Source organism: Mytilus galloprovincialis, chromosome 5, assembly GCF_965363235.1.
Source record: "Mytilus galloprovincialis chromosome 5, xbMytGall1.hap1.1, whole genome shotgun sequence".
Classification (NCBI taxonomy): Eukaryota; Metazoa; Mollusca; class Bivalvia; order Mytilida; family Mytilidae; genus Mytilus; species Mytilus galloprovincialis.
In genome coordinates, this window is record NC_134842.1 from 98,766,662 (window position 1) to 98,790,825 (window position 24,164).

The following is a 24,164-nucleotide window of genomic DNA, read 5'->3' on the forward strand; positions in this document are numbered from 1 at the left end:
ATGCAATATCAGTATTTAGTTCAAATATATAATCTTAAATTAATCCTAATTCTATCTTATTCATTCTTATGTGACGTCATTTTTCATTTTTTGACGCTCTGTTTTACTAATTCAAATGACGTCATTTTTTTCGTCATTTTTCAGTTTCAAATAGTACGTCACTTGGCGTAGAGGTTTAAACGTATTCGGATGTGTCTACTTTTGTGTTTCAAATGTCTGGTTATGTAAATGTATTTCAGTAATGTTGTTTCCTGTAATTAGCTAATACTTCAGCTTTATCATGTACATCTTTTGAATATTCATTTTATTAAATTTACTGTTTGCAAAAGTATAAATTACTCTAAATTATAGGGATTTTCTGGTAACTTAACAGAAAACCCTTGCCGTTTTTGGCACAACCTTTTTGATCTTTTGGTCCTCGATGCTGTTCAACTTTGTACTCGTTTCGGCTTTCAAACTTTTGTATCTGTGCGTCACACATAGGTCTTGTGTGGACAAAATACACTTCTGGCGTATTAAAATTTTGAACTTGTTGCCTTTTGTTGGCTGTTGTTCGTGTGATTCTTTGTCAATTGTGTTCTCCAATTTATTTATATTGTAGTCCTGTGTTGTCATTTTGATGTTATATTTCACATGGCCATAAAAGTGCGAGGTTTGGCATGCCACAAAACCAGGTTCAACCCACCATTTTTTCCTTTAAAAATGCCCTGTACCAAGTCAGGAATATGGTCATTGTTATATTATAGTTCGTTTCTTTGTGTATTACATTATAACGTTGTGTCGTTTGTTTTCTCTTATTTTTGAGTGTAAATTCACATTGCGATAAGACGTGTCACGGTACTTGTCTATCCCAAATTCATGTATTTGGTTTTGATGATATATATATGTTATATTTGTTATTCTCGTGGGATTTTGTCTATATGTGTTACATTTTAGTGTTATGTCGTTGTTCTCCTCTTATATTTAATGCGTTTCCCTCGGTTTTAGTTTGTTATCCCGATTTTGTTTTTTGTCCATGGATTTATGAGTTTTGAACAGCGGTATACTACTGTTGCCTTTATTGTTTACGATTCAATATTTTGAATAAAAAAAGGACATGCTGGCACTCTAAATTGATGCGAACAAAATTTTTTAGTCATAATATTCAAATATTGCTACCTATTTTATTATACAATCAACCCTTACATGAAAATATAACTCATTTACTATGCGGCTATATAGATTTACATACTAGAATGCTTATATGGTCAGTTTTGGTTGTTGCGGACAAATAATTTTATTATATGAGTCAGTCTGAGGTATGAAAACTACTGAATTTTGTTTACGATTTAATATTTTGAATAAAAAAAAGGACATGCTGGCACTCTAAATTGATGCGAACAAACTATTTTAGTCATACTATTCAAATATTGCTACCTATTTTATTATACAATCAATCCTTACATGAAAATATAACTCATTTACCATGGGGCTATATAGATTTACTTAATAAAATGCGTATATGGTCAGTTTTGGTTGTTGCAGACAAATAATTTTATTATATGAGTCAGTCTGAGGTATGAAAACTACTGAATTTTGTTTACGATTCAATATTTTGAATAAGAAAAGGACATGCTTGCACTCTAAATTGATGTAAGCAAAATTTTTTAGTCATAATATTCAAATATTGCTACCTTTTTCATTATACATGTAGAATCAATCCTTACATGAAAATATAACTCATTTACTCTGCGGCTATATAGATTTACATAATAAAATGCTTATATGGTCAGTTTTGGTTGTTGCGGACAAATAATTTTATTATATGAGTCAGTCTGAGGTATGAAAACCACTGAATTTTGTTTACGATTCAATATTTTTAATAAAAAAAGGACATGCTGGCACTCTAAATTGATGCGAACAAACTATTTTAGTCATACTATTCAAATATTGCTACCTATTTTATTATATAATGAACCCTTACATGAAAATATAACTCATTTACTATGCGGCTATATAGATTTACATACTGGAATGCTTATATGGTCAGTTTTGGTTGTTGCAGACAAATAATTTTATTATATGAGTCAGTCTGAGATATGAAAACTATTGAATTTTGTTTACGATTCAATATATTGAATAAAAAAAAGACATGCTGGCACTCTAAATTGATGCAAACAAATTTTTTTAGTAATAATATTCAAATATTGCTACCTATTTTATTATACAATGAACCCTTACATGAAAATATAACTCATTTACTATGCGGCTATATAGATTTACATACTGGAATGCTTATATGGTCAGTTTTGGTTGTTGCGGACAAATAATTTTATTATATGAGTCAGTCTGAGATATGAAAACTATTGAATTTTGTTTACGATTCAATATATTGAATAAAAAAAAGACATGCTAACACTCTAAATGGATGCGAGTAAAATTTTTTAGTCATTATATTCAAATACTGCTACCTTTTTCATTATACAATCAATTCTTACATGAAAATATAACCCATTTACTATGTGGCTATATAGATTTACATAATGAAATGCTTATATGGTCAGTTTTGAGTGTTGCGGATAAATAATTTTATTATATGAGTCAGTCTAAGGTAAGAAAATTATTGAATTTTGTTTGCGATTCAATATTTTGAATAAAAAAGGACATGCTGGCACTCTAAATTGATGCAAACAAAATGTTTATGTCATAATATTCAAATATTGCTTCCTTTTTTATGATACAATCAATTTTATATCAAAATATAACTCATTTACTATGCAGGCTATATAGATTTACATAATAAATTGCTTATATGGTCAGTTTTGGTTGTTGCGAACAAATAATTATATATTACGAGTTAGTCTGATGTATGAAAACTACTGAATTTTGTTTACTATTCAATATTTTAAATAAAAAGAGGTCATGGCCGTCATGATGCAGGCTGGTACAAAAATTGCTGTCAATTGTATTATTTGGTCAATTATGGCATAAAAATATAACTGAATTACTTCTATACAGAATAAGATAACTTGTTAAGAGGTAAATATTGTCAGTTTTGGTTAATGATATCAAATAATTTTGTTTTACAAATGTACGAGTCAGTCTGTCTAAGATGAGAAAACTGTTTGATTTTGGTGATGATTAAATTACATGTATTTGAATAAACATACTTAAACTATTATTTGCGAAGAACAAGAAATTTACTATAATTATTGTTCAATTAAATACAAATGTGTGACATTTTTAAATAACTTTAATCGTCAATATGTCAAGCAGAAATGACCAGTTGGTCAATTAATTTTGATGTTCCTTATCAATTCATATTTTAGGTCAGTGTATCCAGGTTACGATGCCAATCTGCGTTAACGGGCGTTTACTACAACAACGTGTCTGCGCGTACCCGCATGCGGGTACGAATAGCAAAATTGCCGTTTGTAGGCTACGCGTACCCACATCCGGTTTTATAATAAATTGCCATCGGATCGGGAATTAAACGTGAAATATATACAGATAATATGGGGATTTCGAGTAGAACGAGTGAAGGGTATGACAAATAATATTTTCGAATTGTATTTATAAGTTCTACTCGAAATCCCCATATTATCTGTATATATTTCACGTTTAATTCCCGATTTGATTGCATTTTATTATAAAACCGGATGTGGGTACGCGTAGCCTACGAATGTCAATTTGACTATTCGTACCTACATGCGGGTACGCGCAGACACTGCCTTACTACAAACAGTAAACGCGCGTTTACTTATTACGAAAATAGAAGACGCGCATTTTTCCACGTTAACGAGGAGGTAAACGGGAAAGTAAACGCCCGTTTACTCTTTACAAAATTAGAAGACGCGCCGTTTTTGCGTTAACGCGGAGGTAAACGCGAAAGTAAACGCCCGTTAACGCGGCGTTTACATGAAGTGCACGCGAGTAAACGCCGCGTTAACTTTTTCGGCCGTCTACATGTAATGCTTGGTCTGCACCCAACTGTAATGCAAGAGCCACGGAGGGCTGAAGAAAGTTATTTATCGAACCATATGGATATAAGGTACATGTAAATCATGTAAATACAGATGAATATATCTTGTTTTGCATTTTTTTTTTCAGCTGAAACCTTGCAATATAATCAATGATCACAAAATTCTTGAGTTCTACTGTTTCTGTTGTTATTGTTTTTGTAGTCTTGTAAAACAATAGAAAGCACGTTACTGTAAACACTCAGTAGGTTCATACAAAGTTGTTCAATGTTGTGATTCTGAATGATATTTTGGGATTCACAATTTTCGACTAAATTGCTACGAAGACGTATTTGTTTCCCAAGGACTTATATGGCTCTAACCAGGGCCGTTGTACAACACTTTTGATTACCAAAAAAATAGTCCAGAAACCAAATCAATGAAAATTTCCACGTTTGGTAGATATAATAGGTGACACTCACCAAACACACATTAAAACAACACTGTCCAGAGCCAAGTAAAACATATTCAAGACTTTAAAAATAGCTGTGCTCATTGAAGCCTTTTCCTGAAATAAATAATCACAAATACAGACAACAGTAACACGTAAAATGTAACACACACAGAAACGAACTAAAAATTAGACAAAATCCGATGCGAATAACAAATATAACATCAAAACTAAATACATGAATTTGGGATAGAAAAGTACTGTGACACGTCTTATAATAATGTGAATTCACACTCAAATATAATAGGAAACAAACGACACAAAAGAAACACAACGTTAAAATGTAACACACACAGAAACGACCTATTATATAACAATGACCATATTCCTGACTTGGTAGAGCACATTTTTAAAAGGAATAAATGGTGGGCTACAGAAAGTTATTTATCAAACCATATGCATATTAGGTAAGTTCTTTAGTCATCAGTCATAAACCAGGCTTCGATAACACATACAGTTAACTCTCGATGTCTCGAACTCGGTTGACTCGAAATTTCGGATGAGTCGAAGTTTTCACATGGTCCCGAACTTTATTCCATACAAAAGTATGTAATTCGACTCCTGATGAGTCGAAATTGGATGAGTCGAAATTTCGGTTGAGTCGAACTAAATTTACGGTCCCAAGGTTAACAAAAGCATTCAAAATTCATTTTTTATCTCGAACTAATACACATATGTCAAAACATGACCTCCAGGATTTAAATGGATTGAAGAGTTAATCTGACAATACACTTGTAATTAAATTTCCGGTCACTGACCACTGTATTGATTTATGACATGCTATTTCCATGAGTGTTTACCCAAGATTATCTTTTATAGAATTTTTATAAATAATTAGTGATACATTGTTAATGTTCATGAAAAAGTATTTTAATTGTTTACAAAACAATTAATTTGTGATCACTAATGAGCTTGGGTGTGTATAAAGTGAGGATTATGCATGGCTTCCGTTGATGATCACCTAAAAACTACTCAAACGTCGTCTTTAATCTTGTTATATATTCTTTTGAAAAGAAAGAGTGAGATAAAACAAAATGAATAGAAATCAAAATTTTCTTAAATCTCTTGTATCCGAGAATAAACAATTTTGTCAGCTATTAGCGACCTGAATTACTAAACTGTTAATTGGAAATTACTCTCTTGGAAAAGCCATAGGATTTTTTTTTTAATTGAAACAATTGAATAAAAATAAAAGTCATTATAATAATAAAAGACTGTGACATACAAATACATCGATCTGATACTAGAATATCGATCCCCTTGCCATATTCAATCGGATTTATTTTAGCTTTACCAAGCTAAGCAAGAGTTGTGTCCCTTAGATTGTCGAACTTCCGGTGTTCGTTTGAGTCGAACTACGTGTATCTCGAAATATTTCTCTGGTCCGGCTGACTTCGACATAACGAGAGTCGACTGTATTTTTTTTCTCTTTTATCTTTCGCATTTAAATATAACCCCCTTTGAACCAGACTAACAGGCAAATTAGTCAATTCAGATTTTAGCTTCTAGAATATCATAAGTGATTGATACCTTGGTGATTTTGATTGATTGATCACAGTCCGGTAATGTTCATATTGTATCAACACACTAAGTAAGAACAAAATGATCTTTTGAAAGAATTTTAATTGACTTTACACCCTAAAACAAACCGAGGTATCTTAGAAAAAGAAATAAAATTAATACGTTTACTTTTGTAGTTGACTTGTAATTGGAAGAGACACGAAAGTAGTCACAAACAGGCTCCGAAAATTGCAAAAATGGAAAAATTCTTCAATCTTTTTTCAAAAATGTATTTTTGTTTTTATCATTGTTGACTTTGTCACTGATCTCTTCTCTATGGATGGATTGGTCTTGTATGTCATAAGCGAATCGTTGACACTTCCACCCAGTAAAGTGAAATTTACCTTATTATATACTGCAGCTGTGCTATTTGAGCAGTCAAAATGCATTGACCGTATATTCATATGTGATATACAGTCACTGATTGTATATCACCTTGTTTATGACGTTGACAATATGTTTCCGTAGAGTTTTATTTATGACGTGAATAAAACATACAGGTTCGCGGAAATTTTACGTCTTCCGTTGAAAATTAAGAAATGATGTTTTTTACCCTAAATGCTTCGTTTAGAACAGTTATAAGAGTTGCAGTATATACAGAATAACCATACATTGTCTCGAAATATCAATGTTATTTGTACTCGGCTCGAAACAGGTAGAAATGCTCGGCATAGCCTCGCTTTCTACCTGTTTCTAAGCCTTGTACAAATAACATTGATATTTGGAGACAATGTATGGTTATTCTATATAAAAAAAAACTCTGACCTTCTTCATATTTATACATGTCTGAAAAAGGTAGACTATACTGACACAAATAGATACGAATCTCTCAAGATAATAAACTGATATCTGTCATTTTAGCATTGCAATTGCGATGCACGAATTACTATCGGTGACGAACATACGATCGTCGAACTGTACCCACAGAATGTCATTTCGATGCAGATTTACAACCACAGTAGTAGTTCCTCTTTGGAAAGTAACTTTGTTGTTCAGTTCGTAAACAGCTGTGTACTCTTTACCATTCAAGTATATTCCATAGTTTATCAAAGTATTGTATGCTGTCAACGATACTGTCACAGCATACAAACCTTCGTATTCACATTTAAATTTTCCACTGCTTTTAAAGTACGAAATATCGTTTATTCCTATGCTGGTTTTCACGTTGGCAAACTTCACTATATATCCTGCACTTTCATCTGCACCTACTACATGGCATGCTGTAATTGCTACTGTAAGACAAAAGTGTAAAAATACGAAGCTTATATAATCTCATTCTCATCTTTTTAATATTTTTTATGTAAATACTTTATCTTCTCTTTTGGTTGGATTGTTGTCTCTCTTGGACATATTCATCATTCCTTTCCTAACATTATGCTTGTACACTGTATGTTCTGATTTAGATAATTTTTGTGGCACACAATGCTATATTTTTATTTTTTTGATGCACATTTAATGAAACAAAGTTCATAATTGCTAATAATAAATCCGGCAAATGAACCACTAATACATAAGGTAGATTTCACAAAACGAGTGTCATGGCTAATTTGATTTGACTGCAATTGATCTTGTTTTTGGCATTTGATAAGAAATTTAGAATCCTCTGGTTAAATATATTGATTGTCATTCAAAATGCTTTAAAAAAGCCTGCTTAACTTTGCTTTTTATAATTTTGATACACCAGTACAACAAATGTATATATAGTTTCAAAATCCATTTTCAAAAATTGTATATCAACCCGACTAAACAGAAGATAATCATTTGTCTTCATAATCAAAATGTATCAACCTCAAAGGACAGAAACTTTTTGTTTTTTAGTTCAGTTATTTATATACTATAAAGTTATAATAATCTCTTGAAAAGCTTAATATTTTGAAACATATCATCTAACATTCTTAAAACCCATGTCCTACTTGTGTGTCAATATATTGCAATTCCGTTGTATGACCTGTAATTAGACAATATTCTTAAAAAGAATCTTAATAAAAATCAAAGTATAACTAAAAGGCAAATCCAGAAATAAGTACGTGCACCATCGACGTTTTTTTTTTCGAGAGGATGACAGGAATTCTATTTTTGTTATACACAATAAACATAAGTTAACTTCAATATTGTACACTCATATTACTGTTCAATTGAATGGATTAACGATTGATCTTACCTTTTCGTATGTCATTAGTAATTTGCGTCTGCATTGTTTCTGTTTTTTTGGTAAGACTAGTTACAGTCATCATTGACGTATTCCTGTAGGCCTCCAAATCTTGTAGTCGCTCTGCAAAATGATTTCTGTTTGTCAATGATTCATTTTCGAAGCTTTCCAAGCGTTGTAAACGGGTAACAGCATGAGCAAACCCAACTGAAGATTGATTATATAGGGCTAGGAAATCCTGGTTTCGTGCGAACTGATTTTGACTCAGAACCGCTGTTTGAGACTTTATACTCTGAATTTGTTGTTTTACAGTCTGCAAATCTTGAAGGGATTGTATGCTTTTTAACTGTTCGATATTGTTCACCCGTTCATCAATATGAAATATTTTATTCATTAATGTAGACAACTGATTTTTCAATTGCTTGTTTTCGTCTTTGGTCAATCCTATTTCAAATAACACGGCGGTATTGTTACTTTCTAGTTCCAATAGCTTTTTCTCCAGTTCATCTACAACTCGACATGTTTCGTTTCGCTTAACATCCTTTGTTATTTTCCTTTCAAAATCGACAAATTTATCTTGCAGCTGTGATGTTAGTAAAGCAAACGTTGCATCTACAGACTTTCGGAACGTCTCTGCATTACGATGTTGTTCTTCGATATTTAACTGTTGTTGCTTTTGTGCCTCGAGAAATCTCGAAATAGTAAGATAATGGTTACCTGACACTATATATCCTCCTGTTAAATTTTGATGATTAGATGATTCTAGCAAAAATGCATTAATCGATGGAAATATAACAAAATAAACACTCCAGAGGTACATCTTGAATGTTGAAAGTAGACTGATAAAGATAAAGTATTGTAGCCGTTGTTATAACTATGTAGAAAGTAAAAAGATCGATGCATTTTTATGTCGACAAGACTGTACATATAGCGCACTAAATGATTGATTTGATGAAGTAAATTTGAAAAAAAAATGTGTAATATTCCTTTCTTGTATCTATATTTTCATATTGTATACCATGTAAGAACACTTTTCCCATTATTGTACTGTAGCAACCTTTCAACTGATAAATCGACTAACTCACATTTTTATACTTATTTTAGAATTTAACCATGTTTAAGCAATGTTTGTAAACAGATATAGTTTAAGGACATTTTTGAATTCAAAACTTTTAATTTCCTTCGCGTTTTTTGGCTGAAAAAAAGATTTATCTAAATGACAAATAGCAAAAATTAGATAAATAGACACATCAGAAAACAAACACAACTATCCATATTATCACAAGAGATCATATGGTATAGAAGCCGGGGAGGACTGAGTGGCCTAGTGTTCTAAGTAGTTAGTACTGTAATCACTAGCCAGTCAACACTGAGTTAATTATTTCGAACTCCACTCGTGCGGGTGCACCCTGCTCCAATTTTAATTGACTAGAATTGTCAGTTTTCCGATGAAAGGTCGGTGGTTTTCTCCTGGCACTTCGGCTTCCTTCACCAATAAAAACTGTCTGCCACGAATTAGCCTAAGTGCGGTGCTTCAAGTTGACGTTAAAACACCAACAAATCAAATCAATTATATGGTATAGGACTTTTAAAAAAAGTCGCCGACTCTATGATTTGGTGTATGTCATGTATACTGTATGTGCCATGAAATGTCATATCATAAATTGATTCTAAGACATATACTATTTCTGTCTTTATGGTTGTTTTTTTTTACCAAAATCAATATTTTCTACCACAGAAATAGATTACCGAAACTGTATTTGGCAACACGTTTACAATTTGTGACTCTTATGTTTCTCAAATTCGTACTTTATTTGGCCTTTTCACTTTTTCTATTAGAGCGTCACCGATAAGTCTTTTGTAGACGCAACTATGTTGATTTGTTCGCAATCATATTTCGTTATCATGTATGGCTTATTTTAAATGCATTCCTGTAAAGATAAATTATTATCATTCCATATTGATATAACTTTAGTAGGTTTTTCTATACGAATGGGATTTTGAATGAATAAGCATATTCACCTGTGGAAAAGTATATTCACCGCGCAAAACGTTGCGTGCTTTTTCGTGTATAATAACGAGACAATGTTTGACGTTTAGTTGTTGTTTGGTAAATAACTGTTATTTTATACATATTTTTCTCTCGGAACATGATATAAAACAATTACTGTCTTTTGTTTCTGAAAATATGTTGTTTAATTGACTTTTGAAAAACCTAATGACATTTGCATTATAGAAATAACACATACATGTAGCTGAGAGGGTGATAGAGCAGATTGTGACCCCGAACACATTGTCAACCGTGGCGAATATTAAAATCCATGCGAATTGAGGCATCAGATTGAATGTTCGGGATGTACAACACAATGAAGACCAAACATTAAAATTTAATTTAATGAATTGGTAGGTTGTTGCAATCAAAATAGTTTGAAAGTATGCTTTTTTCAACGGATATGAAAATAATGACAAAAATGTAATAATACTGATAATAATATCTTACAATATAATGTTTAATGAATGAGGATTAAATTATAGTAAAACTGTTACATACAATTGTAAGATAAGTCAATTAATCTTTATAAAACAGACTGGTTAATAATTATGAAATAAATCATGTGAAAAACAGCTTTAATACTAGCAACCATTCATAAATCTACGGGTTACGTGATACAAATACTACTATAACCTAGTGCACTAAGATGATTCAGATGTAAGAAGAATAGAAAATGAAAAATTGAAAATATGTCAGAGACCGAAAAGCCAAACGACACAAAATATCAATTCCTAATGAATTCAAATTATGAGTCTTATCAAATGAATTTGAATTTGAATTATGGAAAAAGGAAACATGATTCATTGTTGTAGGCCTTTTTTGGAAATATAACTTGTCACTGAATGCTTAAATCATTAGAACTTGATTATTCTAAATCCAAAACACATTTGTTAGGAACACGTTAACAAATATAAATATTGGAAATAAAACACCCGATCTTCAAAAAATGTAAACACTAATAAAAGAAAAAGAAACAATAATCATATTGAGGTCAACATGTACAGATAGCATACTAATTGGAATTTGTTCTGGCAGCTTGACACAGTAATTTGTATTTTAAGGAGGTTTGCAAAATAAACATTTTTTTCTTCAGAACCAGTGGATATAATTTGTAAAGAACGACGATCGGAATGAAGATCGAGATGTATCATCCCGGAACTAGCTGGACATGTGAGCAAATGCTCTCAATGACAATACCTTTTCATCAGGGACCTATTGCTTGAGTAGGAAAGTTAAAGTGTGTATGTAGATATATAGAAGAGTTAAAGTTTGGGAGATATCCACACAGTATTTAATATGACTTGCTCCAGAATTAAAAAATCCTCTCACAAGACTTTTCTTCGGCATTTAAAGATTCTCCGTGTAAAGGTCCAATGCTCGAATATATATTATTGTAGACAGGAACTTGTTAACATTGACGGATATCACAATTGTTATCCTTAAATCAAAACAATCAAAATGAAAGATATTTATCAATGAAACGTATGATAAAGAAGAAAGGAGGGATTTGGTTTATCAACTGATCAATGCATGACACAAACACACTTATTATTTACGAAAACACCGTTGAAAGTAGATTTGTAAACAACAATGAACAATACCTTCCAATATTATTTAAAACGTATAAAATTAATTCTAACTAAGTTACACACAAACACATACATTTCTGGACACATATTGAGTATCAAGTAAGTAGTATCTAAATATGAACCTTATTCATATACATCTACAATAATGTATCTTAAAATCCGGTGATTCAAAAATTCTCTAAATCATCGTCATAGATAAAGTTGAAAAATTTTACACAAGCATATTCTAACGTATGACACTCATTACAACAAATCTGTCACTAAATCATTACAATTGCAATGCACGAATTTATTCCACTGACATACATATCGGCAATTATTTGAACCCACAGCAAGTCGTTTGGATGGAGATTTATTATTACAGTAGTAGTGGCTCCTTGGTTGTTAACTTCATTGTTATATTCTTTAATTTGTGTATATAGTTTACCATTCAAAAAATACCATAATGTATTCCTGTGTTGTATGTAGTCAAAGATACAGAAACAATATACAGACCTTCGTTTTCACATTTGAATTTCCCACTACTAGTAAAGAGTGAAATGTCAGTAATTCCTATGCTGGCTTTCACGTTGTCAAACTTCACTATATATCCAGATTTTTTGCTCTGGTCAACTGCTGCGCAAGCTGAAACAGCCACTGAAAAGATAAGTTTGCATGTGTTTTATTGTGCTTCGTTATGATCTTTTGAGTCAAAAATGAAGACAACAGTTCATTAATGTATGACATACAACGCGCTTTCAGTGCAGTTACACCTGCAGCATATTGGAGGGTTCACCGCTCGCAGACATATTCAATCCTGTAACATTACGTAATTTTCTTTTCGAAGTAATGAGCCTGTTATAAAGGGGTCATTTAAAGCTGACAACAAAGTATACTGTATGGGTTTCTTGCATTGGTTAAGGTCGAACCTTTTTGGATACCTCATCGAACATGCCAGATGCGTGTGTATGCATTTCTTATAAATATCGTCTGTTTTCTGGTGGCTTGCTTGAAAGTTAATGACAAATATTGCATGACTATTTTAAACAATTAGAAATTCATCAATTTTTGACAAAGGTAGGTAGATTTAGTAGTAATGTTATCAATTTAGTCTGTCTTCCGGAACATACTGAAATTTTTGCAACTGAGTAATGCAAACCACAATCAAACAAATTAGTTTGCGTTGATTAGCAAGACGGATGATAGTAAAGATTTTTTTCAGTTGATGTAAAAATCTTATCAGTAAATAGTAAATATGTTTTGTGTATTAAGATTTACATAATTATAAAGAACATTTAACATTTAGATATACTACAACTACTTAATGTTAACATGAAATATCCATACCTTTCCGATTATTGTTACTTATTTGCGTCTGAAGTGTTTCCGTTTTCGTATTCAAGCGATTTGTATTATTCAATGCTACCGTTTTATAGGCCTCCAAATTTTTTAGTCGATCTTCAATAATTCTCGTGTTGTTCAACAACACGTTTTCGAAGTTGTCAATGTGTTGCAGACGGTTTTCAGTCTTGACAAAATGAACTGATGTCTGATTATAGAGGGCTAGTAAATCCTCCTGGAGACTTTTTGTATTAAAATTTGAAATTTTTTTGAAATTTTCTAAGGTTTGAATACGTAGTTCTGCATTGACAAAGCGAACTGTAGTCAGATTGTAAAGTGCTAAGAAGTCCTGGTTTCGAGCGAATTGATTTTGATTTAGTTTGGCTGTTTGAGAATCAATAGTCTGAATTTGCTGTTTCATCGACTGCAAATCTTTAAGTGGTTGTATATTCTTTAATTGTTTTACAAATCCAATCCTGGCATCAATATACTGAGTTTTGTTCTTTAAAGACGTTATCTCAATTGTCATTTTCAAGTTTTTGTCATTTGCAATCTTTAAATCATTAAGCACATACAGACTTTTTTTGTAGTTGTGATGTTAAAACAGAAATGGTATCGTCCATGGAGTTACGGAGCGCTTCCAAATCACGATGTTGCTGTTTTTGTGACTCAATAAATTTAGCAAGAGTAAGATAATGGTTATTGGACACTAATTCTCCTCCTGTTGAATTTTGTTGATTGTTCGGCTCTAGCAAAAATGCACTGAGCGAAGGTAACAAAACAAGGTACACACTCAGCATAGTAAAAATATAAATATAAACTAATACAAATTAAATAATGTTATTGCTTCAATTACTATATAAGAAGTTATCAGCTAGATACATTTTTATATTGTTAGGAACGAAGTTATGGCACACTAGGAGCTTAAAGTTTATTTGATAATGTCAATATGGGATTGTAGGCCATCACTCCTATTATTTATATTTCCAGCATATCTAATATTATGTAAGACCATAGTTTTACAAACTTCCTGTGCTTAATCAGTAGTTTTTTGTGATACTGTTACTGAAAAAATATACGTAAAGATCAAACGTCTGTCTTCTCTAACCGGTCCTTTAAGTCGTCTTGAACTTGAATGGAATTAGAAGGTATACTCTCTTACGGATAATCATTACTCTGTTTCAAAATAGCAATGTTGGTCATCATAGATACCATAATTAACATTTGGTAGCGGCGTCCAAGTGCGAGTTTCGTCTATAAAAGACTAATTAGTGACGTTTGAATAAAACAAAGTGATATGCGAAGTTGAATGCATTGAGGACCAAAATAATTTAATCATATTATTGAATGAAAAAAAGGGATAAAATGAGCCAAAGTTTAATTACACTACATGAATAAAACACGAAGATACTGAGTTTCTGGCAAAAATTAAAAACCAAGTTTAGCAACCATCCGTATGATCACTAATAGTAATACAAGTGCTGTTGGAATTTAGCTGGAACATTTAAAAGAGATGATTATGGTGTCATGTTTTGTCTTACATGGGTAAATTTCGAACTTCAAATATACAATTTTTGTAAATTTTTATATCATTGTTGAATACATGCTTTTTTGGATGAATGCATTTACCTTCCCGGACGGATAATAGTTTGATTTGGTAATAAGATTGCTTATTAATGGTAGATCCAGAGATATCGATAATTTTTTTTCGCTGTTTGCAACTTCCAATTCATTTTTTCTTATTTTACAAATTCGGTGGAATAATCATATTGAGAATGTTAAAGGTTTTAAGTTGTTATAAAATAAAACAACAACATCATTCAATACATATACCTCTTCCAAAACGAACGGTTTTCTGAATAAACCTTTAACAAACACACTATACCCATACATAAAAATTCCTTGGATGTGTATTAACCTCAACACGTGGAGAGTTTACTGATTAAATAGGACATACAAGATGTAGCATAATTCCTCTAACGTTAACTTTGCTTTTGGATGCTGGTATCATGGTTTCTAAATAATTTCTGTATATTTTTTCAACATCAATGTTAAAAAAGTCATGTTATAAATCTATGATTATAAATTTGAATGTGATAGGCAAATTTGTACAAGGCAACACTTTCTATTTGGAACCAATTTATTTTTTCGGCAATATTGTCAGTTGTTTGGTCATTTTAAGTCACAAATCTTATCAAGTGTTATACATTCCAAATTTTGAGATCGTTCGGAAAATATGAATAAAAGGCGTATCAAACGTAGCACATGTATAAAATATATCTAAACTTTTGTATTGCTTCTCATTTATGTTGTTTTAAGGTTCTGGTTTCCTTAGAAGCTGTTAAGAAAAGGACTTTAAAATTTACTACCATATACTAAAAATGTTTTATGTACATATGTACATAGAATTTTCGTCGTTTGTCTTTTTATGACAATAGTGTCGTCTTTAAAAAATGTATTTAGTTTATGGTCTGCATTTTTATAACATGCCTAGTCTGGTAAAACACAATAGGGAATCTTATACAAACGCAAGTTGAAATTGTAAGTGCCTGTAAGTATCTAACACAACATTTGCATAAATCTAATCAATTCAAATTCTAGCAGATTTGATTATTTTCTTTGACACTATACACACATACGTGCACAATCTTATTTCTGACAAAAAGACATAGAACACCTACAAAACGTGGCAAATAGTAATAGTTTTATTGTGTTCGACATAATTGGTTTGTGTAAGGTGAGGTGGTTTGTAGTACTCTGTTTCCTCTCAAAACAGTTCAAAACAGAAAAGCCATACTTAAAAACAATAAATACCTATAAAATAAACAACTGGCACGATACACTAACAACTGAACAAAAATTCGCCTTTAAGTGGTATATTGTTTTTGGATATGTACCCGTATCCTAGGGATTCTGTTCTTAATTGAAAGTTTTTCCATATAGTTATTTCCTTAGCCATGTGATACATGCTTATATAATTTAAATCAAACAAACAAGCATGTGTATACCAATTTAGTCCAAATAATTATGACGTCTTGAAAGGCTATTATAATTTTTTTCTTTGACGCCTTACATCGACGTCATAATGCTGAAGCCGCCATTTTCGGTTGGACTTTGAGAGCATATTTTGCATATTTTGCTCTCAACTTTGAGACCCAATTTAGCCATCAAATTTTTATTGAAGGCTAAAACAAAATGCATATATAAAAATTCTTACCTTTTATGTGTTTGTTTGTGCAAAATATTTCCAATTAATCCCTACATAAATAATAATATAAGGAACAATTCCATCCGAGGCGGGAACATGTCGACTGCAATTTTTAAAACGTTTGTCTGATTTCCTTTAAGGAGATTATAAAATAATTTTTACACCAAACTCGGTAAAACCCGAATTTCCGGAACCATTGTTTTACATTATCCGGAAATTAAGGTCAATGAAAATGTACCGAGTTTGGTTCAAAAATATATTTTATACAGCTAAAATGAAGCATCTTTAGGAGAAATCAGCTAAACGTTTTAATAAAGCAGTAAATTCCTTCTCAAAGTCCAACTGAATATATGAGTTTGGCGTTATGACGTCGATGTAAGGCGTCAAAGAAAAAACTTATAATAGCCTTTCAAGACGTCATAATTATTTGGACTAATACCAATTATGTTCACTGTAAATCACGCAGTGGCGTAGCTTGCATGTATGCTCAGATGCTCAAGCATCCACATCATTTAGACAGGGGAAAAAATATAAATAAAGATATGTTCGCAGCAGTTAAACTCGGAGGTATCCGTATGTAACAAAGGTTAGGATATGAGGATAGCATCCAGTTATTTCCGATGAAGTATGCGTGGTCTTTTATTAAGGATAATTCAGTTCATGTAATAGAACAAGATATCGCAGAAAAGTGTTCTCGATTTTTTTCGTAAAAAGACTACGTCGTCGGCTACGGCAAGTGCAGAAAATGATGCACATATCCTCGGACATGTTTCATCTGAAATTGAGCCTAGCGGAGCGATGGCTTCTACAACTGACTAACAACATAACTGACAACTAAACCACCATATCCTAGCTGATATCGTTTCCTGACTGTGAAATGAACGACGACGTGAAAAAAACTAATCTGTAAAAGTGTGATCATTCCTAGGCTTATCAGGAAATTCCAGTTCCTATCTAGGTCCTCATATTAATTTTATTTTCAATAAAAGAACAAAGTCCCTATGTCCCCTGCAATGCACATATTTTATGTAACCAATGAACAAGAGCAATAACTAATAAAAATTAATGTTTTTCCTTTTCCTTTTATTTTTAATGGAGAAATAAAAGCTTTAGAGAAAATGCAATGGGATTTCCATTTTTATTTTTATTTCAGGTCAAAGCTTAGGACTTATTTTCGAAATTGTCATTGCTGATGATATAAAAATCTGGCAAGAATTGTACATGAGAGTGCACGGACGGACACCCGGTATTTCGATGATGTCCCCTGAAACGCGTTAATGGGGTCACTTCAGTTCCTATATTCCGAAGTGCCGCTGTGATAGGGCCGTTTTTTTAGAAATGCTAGAAATGGGGATCACTTCAGTTCCTTTATACAGAAATGCCGTTATGATAGGGCCATTTATGAGATGTCAAATATTAAGATTGGTGGGAAACTTTGTCATCAAATAAATAAATTATGAATTTCATTCAGTTTCGAGAATTTCGAGAAAACAAATAATTACGTTTGAAATATAATTATATGAATTGGTGGGTATTTTAATCTATATAACCAGTGTCGGATTCTATGGGAGCAAATGTGCCTACAGGAACAATGTCTCAAAAAATATAATTTTCTACATAAAATAGTCCAAAAAAAAGGCATCCACATCATTTCAACCCTGGCTACACCACTGTCAAGTAATGTTTGCAACTTTTGTAATTAGATCAATGATGCAAAAAACAAAATCTTCGCGAATGTAAAACTGAACACAATACTGATACAGATACATCAACAAATAAATACGATCTCGACAATAATCGCCGAGAAATCGACCAGAAATTACTTAACTATAGAAAAAGTATCTGCAAACAATATGTTGATTTACAGTTATCTTATTGCTGGACCATTGTGTATATTGCAATATCAACATATACCAAGAACGGTACATACCAGATAGGCAAATTCACAATAAAAGTTTAACTAGTTAAGCTATGAAATAATATATTTCCATATCAATAGAAAAGTATTATTCATAAATTAATATAGCTGTGCATGCACACAACAAACTAAACTTATAAAATAATCATTCCCTTTTTAACGTAAGATTATGATTCGTTCTGTTAACTTTTGAAGAGTTAATATTTAACAAACACAACATCTGGAAAAGAAATGGACTAATAGTATTTTCATTTAAAATATATCGTCTGCGCAGATCGACCAAAACAATTACAAGGCTGTGCAATCCTTTGTTTATGTGTATAACGAAGGTATCTAGTAACTGTAAAATTCATTCCGCTATCAGTCATAACAAAAAACACACGACATTGAAACTATTTGCATCTTATCTGTATGTAAATAGATGAATATATCAATGTTTGTACAATGACACCTGCAAACGTTCCCACACGACAGTTTTAAAGCATTTATAAAGAAACAGATAACCTATATAAAATGTAAATACATTGTTATACAAAATTCACAATGAAATGTTTTCTGAATGTCATTTATGTTTTTTGTATACAGTAACATTTTTGATATTCCGGGTCTCAGAAAAATACAAGAGTTATTCAGGTCAAACACCAGGCCAATTTGGAATTGAATTTAGCCAATATTCCGTCTCAGACGATAATGAATATATATGATACTGTAAATTCAGAAATTATTGAAATTATTAAAACTGTTATTTTTAAAGAATGATAAAAAAATGCAAGATAAATCATGTGGATCTCAGGAGAATATTTATAGAAATCTGTGTTTCAGATATTAAAATGCGAGTTCTTATTATGACGATATCGAACAAGTCGCATTATTTGCATAAATAAAAACGTCGTTATAATTTCTGAATTTACAGAATATAAAATGTATACTTTTAAATATTAGTAAAATTGAGACAGGAATTTAATGCATGACGAAACACTAAAATCTATCCATCATTGATAGATCAACATGTTGGGTCAGGTTTTATAAATAAATAGATAGATATTTCAGCATGTTGTTCCTTTATGTACCAATTGGTACACGATTCTATCAATACAACAATATTTGGGATTTGACCCTGAAGAGAACACGGTACAAAACAGTTCATTGTAAGATTGGTGTACGCCTGACGTAAAATGAGAAATATAACGTATGTTTTAGACACTGAATGAACAAAAAATTCATAACGGAAGTTCTGAAAAAAAGGATCGACAGAAATAAAGGCGGGAATTAAGACAGACAAAACAAAAGACAGAAATATTTCTGTCACTTGTACAGGGCGAGGCTATCATAGGATCAGTCAAATTGTTGTTGAAATGGTTTCTTAACATACAGATTACATAATTCTTGAAACATAATAGGTACCGGGAGTAACATCGCCTCTCAATTCTGACGGTGAAAAACAACATCAAACGGACCCGAAGCAAGGTTTCAGTGCCATTATTAGAGATCTAAGTTACAGCAGTAATGCATGTAATAAACCCTCGTTACTCTTTGGAATTAACGGTTATGAAAACGTGTTAAAATGAATTGAATTGCTATCAACCATTTCATTTGGTTAAAACTATGTTTTCCTGTCTCTTATACCTTCTCTCCTATGATTCGGCGGCAACGGGGCGTCTTTTTGAATTTACAGGATGTACAGCATATTAAAAAACCAAAATAATCTTTTTCTAGTGACTGTTTCAATTTACATCTTGGTCGATTTTATTTGTAGACATAGGTGTCACATAATAAACAACTTATCAACAATCATATGAATTACATAATGTGTTTTCCGAAAAAGATTAAACAACAGAAAACATTGTACTAATCATTACAATAAAATTTTAAGGTGAAGAACTCAAATCCATGAAAAAAAGCATTGATCCGTGTGTAACTCTCGTTTGATTCCGTTGATGTATCATTGTTGACGATTGGATACAACGTGTCATAAAGTGTGCAATTGTCACAACATTATATGCAGTCGTCACACCATTATATGCAGTTTTCACAACATTATATACAGTTGACATGTCATTATATGCAGTTGTCACAACATTATATGCATTCGTCACAACATGTTATGTAATTGTCACGACAATATATGTAGTCGTCGAAAAATTATATGCATTGGTCGCAGCAACATTATGCAATAGTCTCAATAGTATATACAGTGGTCGAAACATTATATGCAGTGGTCACGTAATTAGATAAAGTTTCTAAACCTTAAATGTAGTTGTCACAACACTGTATGCAGTAATCACAACTTTATATGCAGCCGTCACAATAAAAAATGCAGTTTTCAAGACGTCATATGCAGTCCTCGAAAAATTATATGTGCAGTCGTCAAAACATAATAATTAGTGTGCAATCGGCACAAGATTATATGCAGTTCTGGAGTCAGTTAACAACAACAAAAACACATACGACTAAGATTGTTCGTAAGTATACTGAATTGTTCATGACTTACGATAAATTTTGGTTGGAAGTTTTTTTGTGAAACCGTCTCCTGATGACATAATATGGAAACGTCACACTAAACTATATGCAGTTGTCACGAGATAATATGCAGTCGTCACAAAATTATATGCAGCCGTCACATAATATACAGTTATTACGACATATATGTAGTTGTCGAAACGTTATATGCATTGCAGTGATCGGAACATAATTATAATAATGAAATTATTTTGTAGATGAAGTTGATGTTAAGTTATATAGATGATGATAATTCATGATATTGAAGGTTGCAAAAGAGGGACGAAAGATACCAGACAGTCAAACTCATCAATTAAAAAAATGAACTGACAATGCCATGGCTAAAAATAAAAATAAAAAGACAGACAAATAATAGTACAGAAGACACATCATAGAAAACTAAAGACTAAGCAACACGAACCCCACAATAAACTGGGGGCGATTTCATGTGCTCCAGAAGAGTAAGCAGATTTTGCTCCATTTGCAATTTGATAAGGTAAAAATGTAAAATAACTAAAAAACCGAAATAAACTCATCATAGATACCAGGACTAAATTTTGTTTATACGCCAGACGCGCGTTTCGTCTACAAAAGACTCATTAGTGACGCTCGAATCCAAAAAGGTTAAGAAGGCCAAATAAAGTACGAAGTTGAAGAGCATAGAGGACCAAAATTCCTAAAAGTTTTGCCAACTCCAGCTAACGTATTCTATGCCTGAGGTAGAAAAGCCTTAGTATTTCAAAAATTCTAAATTTTGTAAACAGTTAATTTATAAATATAACCATATCAATGATAATTCATGTCAGAACAAAAAGTGCTGACAGCTGGGCTGGTGATACCCTCGGGAAAATAAATCTGCATCAGCAATGGCATCGACCCAGTGGTTGTTAATAAACTCATCATAGATACCAGGACTAAATTTTGTATAACCCGAGGAAAATTCAAAACGGAAAATCAAAAGCTCAAATACATTAAATGATTGGATAACAACTGTCATATTTCTGACTTGGTAGTGGCACTTTCTCATGTAGAAAATAGTAGATTAAACCTGGTTTTATAGCTAGTCAAACCTCTCACTTGTATGACAGTTTGCTAAACGTACATTATATTCAGACATTGCCAAATCTGGTCATGTATGAGGCAAAAATTGAAAATGCACTGAAAAAATATGGAACAATTGTTGACTCTGTAAATCTGCTATAATGCATGAAAATACGATGAAAACGTATGTTAAAATGCCAAATTGTTTCAGTGCAAAAAGATGTTCACCAGTAGTGTCCTCAATGATGTATTTGTGACGTCATAATTGAAGAGGAACTTTGTAAAACAATCAGATTTTGTGCACATCTTGGCAAATAGTTTTTCTTGTGTTTTCTGTCAGGGATTACGAAAGTAAAAAGATTTTGCAAAATTAGTTAGCAACAAATGTTTTTAAGCATTACAATTACCAATGTAAATTGATTGTTAAAAAAAAGTAGGAGAAAGATAGCAAAGGGACAAACAAAATTCACAAGTCAGAGAGAAACCGACAAAAATATGTATACCAGTTTACACGAAAAACCAAAAGTAGGATAAGCAGATCCTGTTCTACATCTTAAAAAAGAGAAAATCACCTTTTGAGTAAGGCTGTCGCTGGTATCTTAACATCGATTCTTAGTATCAAAACAAACCATTTTTCATCAATGGTTCTTGTCAACGTATAGCAAATGATTACGGTTATACAAACCAGATGTTGTTTTTTTAATCTAGACATTATTTAATACATTCATAAACGTTTTTTTAATCAAATAAAAGAAGTTAAAATTAAGATATCCTTTTGTGACGTTTTTGATTTTAACGAACGCAACTTATGTATTACTGGTAAATTATTAAACCAGGGATATCGTTACCATAAATTACTTAAAACCTTTACTAAATTTTTCCATAGATACAAAGATTTGGTTTTGAAGTTTGGTTGTACATGTACCTGTAGAAAACTTATTTCAAACGGGATATCACATCCTCTTTTTACGGAAATGTTGTTAACCGTGCCCGGAAATTTAGAAATGATCCATGTAAACTTGTCGCTCCTTTACATAAACTTATTCTAACAGGTTACCTATTCCACACTGTAATAAGATCATTGAATATTGTTTTATTTGTATAAATATTGATTTTGTTATCAGTAAATTAAAAGCTAACTAAATATTACTAGTTTGTTATATATGTACATATACATATTCATGGATCTACAATCTGTCGATACCTGTAACTTGGCATTGCACAAGGTCATGTTTTTCTCTGGCTGTTTATGACGTCTTTAAACTAAATCCATTGGATGTTGGATGTGTACGGATTGATAGTTTAGTCTTAGATGCATGATTTTTTAATTAGTTGTTAGTAGCTTTGAACTAACTGTCAGATAACTGCGAGTACTCTCAGATCTGTTCATTGCGTCTTTTTGTGTCGGAATGTATAAGTACCCGGCCACGTCTACTTGTATTTTTGTCCATCTGAAGAGTTAAGCCTTTTTCAACTGATTTTGATAGTTCGTTCTTATGCTGTCCTATGTTAGAGGGAGGGTTGGGATCTCGCTAACATGTTTAACCCCGCCACATTATTTATGTATGTGCCTGTCCAAAGTCAGGAGCCTGTAATTCAGTGGTTGTCGTTTGTTTATGTGCTACATATTTGTGTTTCGTTCATTTTTTTATATAAATAAAGCCGTTAGTTTTCTCGTATGAATTGTTTTACATTGTCTTATCAGGGCCTATTATAGCTGACTATGCGGTATTTGCTCATTGTTGAAGGCCGTACGGTGATAGTTGTTAATTGTCATTTTGGTCTTTTGTGGATAGTTGTCTCATTGGAAATCATACCCCATCTTCCTTTTTATATTTGTATACTTTCGACTTAGGAAAAGTCAAGTACATTCTTCACTTATGGCTAAAGAGAGGGATGTTGATTGTCGGCATTCTAATAATGTCATTTACTTTATTTCATTATTGATATCTAAAAAGTAGCTGTTTTCGTCTTTTTTCGTCTTTTAGTTTCTTCATTGTTTTCTCCAAAAAAACTTTCGCGTAATATGATCAGAATATGATTATATAATCATGCATAGTGTTTATACAAATTAGCTCTCTATATCTAAATAATCCATTTAATTTTGAATTTGTCACTTTGAAGACTATCTTGACACAAAAATGACAAACACAGCCCAATATTTAAAGAATTCCAATTGATATTAATACTTAAACTAAATCTTTCATTTAATCATCACAATGGCGATACACGAATTGCCATTGTTGACGGACATACTTCCTTTGAGCTGTACCCACAGCATGTCATTCGGGTGAAGATTTACAACCACAGTAGTACAGCCCCTTTGGTATGGAACTTTGTTGTCATCTTCGTATACAGAAGTGTACTCAACACCATTC

General features: G+C 31.9%; 1 long non-coding RNA gene across 1 annotated transcript; it reads right to left on the reverse strand.

Moving 5' to 3' along the window:
* Positions 1 to 6,054: 6,054 nt before the first annotated feature.
* LOC143076861 (uncharacterized) lies at positions 6,055 to 8,985 on the reverse strand. The gene is made up of 2 exons (XR_012978811.1): positions 8,171 to 8,985; positions 6,055 to 7,241 (listed from the first exon to the last, which is right to left on the reverse strand). It is a non-coding gene; the product is annotated as an uncharacterized LOC143076861 (long non-coding RNA).
* Positions 8,986 to 24,164: the final 15,179 nt, after the last annotated feature.